We start from the raw sequence: 7,338 nt of genomic DNA on the forward strand, positions 1-7,338 counted from the left end.
GACTGGAGTCTCACAAAGGATTGTCTACACTGGATGCAACTGTGACAAACCCTCATCTCTGAGATACACTGGGTAAAAAACATGACAGCTTTTCAGTTTTGAACTTCAGCCAGCATTATTTCATCCACTGACAGCAAACACAGATCTTGAAAACGGTGAAGAATCGAATCACATTCCAGCAACAGATCTTAACTAAAGTTAAAGCCCCAATACGATTCCTTAGGGTATGTGCACCCCATGCTTTTTTAGCTGAATTACACCTGGAAAAGTGCCAGAAAAGCGCTGCAAAAAATGAGCATAATCCAAAACAATGTAAAAATGGCATTGCTGTGAGCATGATTAGTATTTTATCACTTCCAGGAAACCATGAAGTGGTTAAAAGAAGCAACATGTTCATACAGAGGAAATGTGCCGGTGGCGGTGGGGCCAAAAACGACTGAAAGGCTGCCAACAGAGACATTTCAGGAAAGCAACCATCGGCGGTTTCTCAAAGCATTTTAAAGAGGCCGGGTGCACATGCCCTTATGCTACAAACACCTTTCTTGTGGTTCTTGGCTGTACAGTAATCCTCTGCCTCTTTAAGTACAAAGATAGGAGCAGAGATTCTGGCAATGTTACTATCAGGAAACTCCCACTAACTGCACTTTGAGCTCCACATAGAAACCTCTTTGCTCCTCTCCCAGCTGCGCTCGCAGGGGAACACTCTGCAGATACGGCATTGTGAAATTTATAGCACTTGGCTGTACGTCTCCAAGAGAAACAGGAAATCAAGTCCAAAACCGCAGGAAAAAGGCAAGAACCAAACTAGTATGTCAGAAAGAAGAATCAGGAAAGTAGATACTGAGACCAGCGGGGAAAACGAACTAATCGCTTAAATAACAACTCCATTATAAAACTTATAGTGCAAACAACCATCAAAAAACACAGTCTCAGTCATCATGACAAACAGTGTACATAAGGGCAGTATTATAGTAGTTATATTCTTGTACATAGGAGCAGTATTATAGTAGTTATATTCTTGTACATAGGGGCAGTATTATAGTAGTTATATTCTTGTACATAGGGGCAGTATTATAGTAGTTATATTCTTGTACATAGGGACAGTATTATAGTAGTTATATTCTTGTACATAGGAGCAGTATTATAGTAGTTATATTCTTGTACATAGGGGCAGTATTATAGTAGTTATATTCTTGTATATAAGGACAGTATTATAGTAGTTACACTCTTGTACATAGGGGCAGTATTATAGTAGTTATATTCTTGTACATAGGGGCAGTATTATAGTAGTTATATTCTTGTACATAGGAGCAGTATTATAGTAGATATATTCTTGGACATAGGAGGCAGTATTATAGTAGTTATATTCTTGTACATAGGGGGCAGCATTATAGAAGTTATACTCTTGTACATAGGAGCAGTATTATAGTAGTTATATTCTTGTACATAGGGGCAGTATTATAGTAGTTATATTCTTGTATATAAGGACAGTATTATAGTAGTTACACTCTTGTACATAGGGGCAGTATTATAGTAGTTATATTCTTGTACATAGGGGCAGTATTATAGTAGTTATATTCTTGTACATAGGAGCAGTATTATAGTAGTTATATTCTTGTACATAGGGGCAGTATTATAGTAGTTATATTCTTGGACATAGGAGGCAGTATTATAGTAGTTATATTCTTGTACATAGGGGCAGTATTATAGTAGTTATATTCTTGTACATAGGGGCAGTATTATAGTAGTTATATTCTTGTACATAGGGGCAGTATTATAGCAGTTATATTCCTGTACATAGTGGGCAGTATTATAGTACTTACTTATTCTTGCATGTAGGAACAGTATTATAATAGTTTTATACTGGTATATAGACGGGAGGGGGTCATATAAAATCTGGTCTCTTAACTTATTAAACCCAACCAATAATATATTTTCTTTTTCATATAATAGCATCACCTGAATATTCTTATATTTTGTTATTCCAATTCTTGGGTGTCATCTGTATAGTTATTTACATCTTCTCCATCTACAATTTGCTTATTTTCCGTGTCCTTAATAACAATAAAGGTTTTACATAAACTGGAACAAGAAGCTGCAGGCTCTCTACCTAGAGATGAACACAGGTTTGACCAGTTAGGACTTTATGAGAAATTCCGTCGAGGTGTGTCCCATAATTATCAGGAAACAATATCAGATGGCTTAGAAATTATTCTGAGTTTCTGTATCAGATAGTAAATTCTAGAAACTATTTTTGGCACTGGCACTACTCTGAGCTTGGAGATACTTTCTTCCATTTACAGCTTTGGAGAATTCCATTTTATACTCCCTATTAGAGCTCACACAGCATATGAAGGGGGTCCCCTATTTGGGTCTACTATTTTGAATGTATGGAAAAAGAGTACCATGCATTCTTCTATACACGTTTGTCAGCTGCCTTCTTTGAACGTGTCCCGATTTTGGCCCGTATGTCGCAATAATAGGGTTCACCTCTCATGATCATGTTTTTGGTTCTATGTAGTCACAAGGTTAAGGAATCTATTTTCTAGCCCACCTGTCTCAACACTATGTGGAGGATGGGGCGCAGTATGTGGCCATTGCGGTGCCTTAAACTTTAGTTTAAAGGTACCTTCACACGAAGCGACGCTGCAGTGATAGCGACAACGATGCCGATCGCTGCAGCGTCGCTGTTTGATCGCTGGGGAGCTGTCACACAGACCGCTCTCCAGCGACCAACGATGCCGAGGTCCCCAGGTAACCAGGGTAAACATCGGGTTGCTAAGCGCAGGGCCGCGCTTAGTAACCCGATGTTTACCCTGGTTACCAGCGTAAAAGTAAAAAAAACAAACAGTACATACTCACCTTCGCGTCCCCCAGCGTCTGCTTCCTGACACTGACTGAGCTCCGGCCCTAACAGCACAGCGGTGACGTCACCGCTGTGCTTTCACTTTCACTTTAGGGCCGGGCTCAGTCAGTGTCAGGAAGCAGACGCTGGGGGACGCGCAGGTGAGTATGTACTGTTTGTTTTTTTTACTTTTACGCTGGTAACCAGGGTAAACATCGGGTTACTAAGCGCGGCCCTGCGCTTGGTAACCCGATGTTTACCCTGGTTACCAGTGTAAAACATCGCTGGTATCGTTGCTTTTGCTTTCAAACACAACGATACACAGCGATCGGACGACCAAATAAAGTTCTGGACTTTATTCAGCGACCAGCGACATCACAGCAGGATCCTGATCGCTGCTGCATGTCAAACGAAACGATATCGCTAGCGAGGACGCTGCAACGTCACGGATCGCTAGCGATATCGTTACAAAGTCGTTTCGTGTGAAGGTACCTTTATTCTAAATGGGTGAGCAAGGTTTTGTCCTCCAGATCATGACTGGCCTTTGCTATTTCTCAACACATTAGCTGCTCAACTTATCAAAAGACTGTCAGTGTTATAAAGGTTACATATTTTAATAAGCACACCTCATCATTGAAATTGCAACACCAAGAAGGAAATATCATATAGTTAAGGAAATCAAAAGTTGTATAGACATGTTACTAAAATGCAAATTATGTAAAACTGATGGGGTACAGAATAAATCAAGATAGTGTAAAGAATTTTATTCAATATTGTCATGATCTGCCTATCGTTAAGATGTCTATCTGTTGTCATTTTCGTAATTCCACAATGTTTCTTTTTTGCTGCTGCAATTTCAATGTTGTTGAGTATATGTTTGTAGGTCTATCAACATTCTAGTTCAAAGTCAGAAGGAATTGAAGCCCTGCATGAAATGTCTCTAAGATCCGGCTTTGCATCTTATGATCATGATGCAAATAGTGAGATTAAAGACTCCCAGACACAGTAGAAGAATTTCATTGTATACTGAGATAAGAAAGACGTGGCACTCACCCAAGGCACGCAAAATTCAGTGTCCTTTATTCACCTTCATGCGGTACCAGACATTAGTGGAGAGGCGGCAGGTAAAAGTGAGGTGCGGGGAGTGAGGAGAGGACAACGGCCGTTTCGCGCAAAGGCACTTCTATGGGTCCAGGTGCCAGAAGAATTTCAGCTGAATCCACTGATATCGACAGGTTCGGACGACAGTCTAATACGCCAGGGGAAGCTGGCCGACCGACGGCCGGGAGAAATGTCAAATGGACATGTCTGATTTTGGACTGCCAATTGAATTGTTCTCCTGGAGATAATCCACAAGTCGTTGTGTCAGTTGGCGGCTTTCTCATGAAGAGAACAGGAACGCTCTACTGAACGAGTGCTCCTCGAATGAGATGGCTGTTGGCCAAACGATAAGCCGATGGATCATTTGGCTGATAGCCATCTAATGTGTATGGCACGCTGAAGGGCTAGAGCAGCCAGAACCTAGAAAGTAAGAATCCACATAGCAGAGACTGTTATGGGGGCCCTTCAGCGTGCATTGCTTACAGAGCCCCTGTTGTGCATTGTGCATTGGTCATCGCAGACAATCACTGGTTCGTTACAGAATAGGTTCTTGTGATTATCTCTTACACTACAGCCACAGTCCCGCTAAAAGTAGAGTATTCTCAACTACGATAACTTTATTGTCTGAGTCTGGCCATACACAGTAGATGGCTGTCGGCTGAACGATGTGTCCGCTGATCGTATGGCCGACAGCCGTCTCAGCCGACACTCTCATATACAGCAGCGCTCCTTAGAATAATGCGATGAGCAGTCCGATATCGGATATGCACAATAAACATCAATCTCTGCCGTCGTTTGACTGGTGCCCCCATACACAATCAGGCTGAGCCCCTCTATATCGGTGGGTACTGCCAACATTAGTCTGATGTGTATGGGGGTCTTAAGATATGACCCGGGTAATAAATGTGGGAATTAGAAGGTTTCTAGGGCTGGAGTAACTCCAGCTTTACTTTATGTTCCATAGTTCTCTTTCACAAATTATATATCCCTCGTCAGAGTTCACAGACACTCCCTAAGTTAATGCAGAATCAACCTGACAGCAAGGAATGGATCGAGAAACAAAAAAGAACATCAATTATAGAGAAAATGGCAGAGTATTTTGCCAACTCAGACAAAGCAAGAAACAAAAAAAAAGGTGCGGAGAAGATTGGAGATGTGACAAAACTAGTAATAAAAAAATACTCGAAAAGAAGACGTTGATGAGGACACCTGCAGCAACAACTAATAAGAACCATCATCATCGTCCAAGACGACAGCGCCGAGAGGTCGGCAGCCTCATAACTGTCATCGGCTCCAGATAATTGAGGTTCATGCGAGGATTTCTCGCTCTTGGATAAATATATACAAGTTTAAAGCCCGTTTATTAAACAGAGCGAGTTCCTGTAGGGAGCGATGGGTAAACAGAGCGCGAGGTCACAGCATAAACTCCAAGGAGAAGGACGGATAATGGAGGAGGTGAGGACTGGGAAGAGAAGGATGGGACTGTTCATTTCAATGCAGCTGAGCAGCAATACCAGACTCAACTCATAGAAAACAGCCATGCTTTTCCAATCCCTCATTGTGGACATAGTCTAAAGCTCCACGGAGGCAGCAGAGAAATGCAAGCGAATCCAGTAAATCCCCAATACACATTAGACAGCTGCTTCTTCTATCTCTTCCAAGTCCCTGGAGGTAACTTCTCTCCAAACAGTCAAATCAGATCTCATACTTTGCACTGATGAGGGGTAACACCGTGAAACACGTGTCTGCACATAGAGATTCTGGTTTGGCTTCTATCCTAAGTCATGTGGCAAGGCTCGTTAAAGGGTTCATAGTTACTAGTAGGATTGCTGCTTCCAGTAGGCGGCGCTAGAGATCAATCTCTCTCCCTGAAGAGGCAGGTCGCATATACCATGTCCTCCCCCCCACACAGGAACGCTCGGCCCAGCTGAGCCCCCTGTATTTTCTATGAGAAGCCGCTGTCAGACTTATCTACGGGAGAACTAAAGGATCGTCAGGTGGAGATCTGACAAGCCAGATCCTTCTCCCCTCCATCATCATGTACCAGGGAGAGTTGGGGGGTCCACCACATACATTACACTGTCAGATTACACTCAGCCCTCATCAATTTACTTCTCTTATTTCCTTTCATTTGCTTGTAGTTTATAATCGCTTTGTCCATCCTGTATTAGGGTGCTTTCACATTGCGCTGTGTCCCCATTAGGGCATACGTCCGAAATCCAATCATAAAACGGGGTCCGGACACATGCACCGACGGGGCCATAGACTGTAATGGTGATGTTAGCGCACGTGTACTCTGTCGTGCACTTTTTTCGGGAATTTACACCTACAGGAGGCAGACACCCAGATGCAATCTACTACATCCGACCGTCTGCCTCCTGTAGGTGTACACTCCTGAAAATGATGCACGGTCGCCCTGCAGTCACCATTACAGTCCATGGCCCCGTTGGTGTATGCGGAGCCCGTTTTGCGGGGGATTTCGGATGTATGCCCCGACGGAGACACAGAACACAATGTGCAAACACCTTTAGGTTTGATGCATTTACGATCAGCATTCGTGCTTCTTACATACAGAAAGCAATCAGAACAAGCAGAGCTGCAGTATAGAGCATGGGGGAAGAAAAAAAGTGAGCCTCTGATGAGGCAGGAGTGGATTTTAGAACACATCAAACTCCAAAAGATGGTGGCTATAAATTGTCATTGTACATACCGCAACTGTGTCCTAATGACATGAGATACAAAAATTAGACTACCATAGGCTCCAATGGACGGAGCAGAGAAGATGAAGCCGCTGATCATAACTCAGGTTTAATGGAGCAGACATAAAAAACTGCCAAAACTAAAGAATATAAGCAGCGGGCATTGCCGTGTATGTGATTATAAAGCTTTGTAAATTAACAGCTAAGAATTATTATTACCATTAATTAACCCTTATGTGACTGGGCGTTTTGCCTATAAGGAAAGTGCTTCATCGACTGCTCATAGGTTGTAGTTTTCCCCCAGACTTATTGTAACGAGGACGGAAGAAAGATTTTTTTTATCCGCGGCGAATGTCTCTGAGCGACCCCAGGTGCGAGCGCCCTCCGTACAGCCAGACTAGACGTGATTTCCCTTCGAGTCGCTTTGCGCCGTCTGCTGCGTCGTCCTAAGTCACTGAGCCCCTTTATAACAGCCCGTGTTGACAAGCCATATTAGCACAGCGCACACGCGTTCCTCTATATAAACAACGGAACGTAACTAATCAGAAAGGACCACATTCACCATCTGCGGGGAACATTCACGAGACGTCTGCAGGGATCCAAAGAACCTTCCACAAACATTTCTAGTAAACCTGCAAGTTTTCACTTCTGTTAAAGGAAAGTCTCGACGCCCTCCCTCCCGGCTCCTTCCCT

This window comes from Ranitomeya variabilis, chromosome 8 (assembly GCF_051348905.1).
Source record: "Ranitomeya variabilis isolate aRanVar5 chromosome 8, aRanVar5.hap1, whole genome shotgun sequence".
NCBI classification, from domain to species: domain Eukaryota; kingdom Metazoa; phylum Chordata; class Amphibia; order Anura; family Dendrobatidae; genus Ranitomeya; species Ranitomeya variabilis.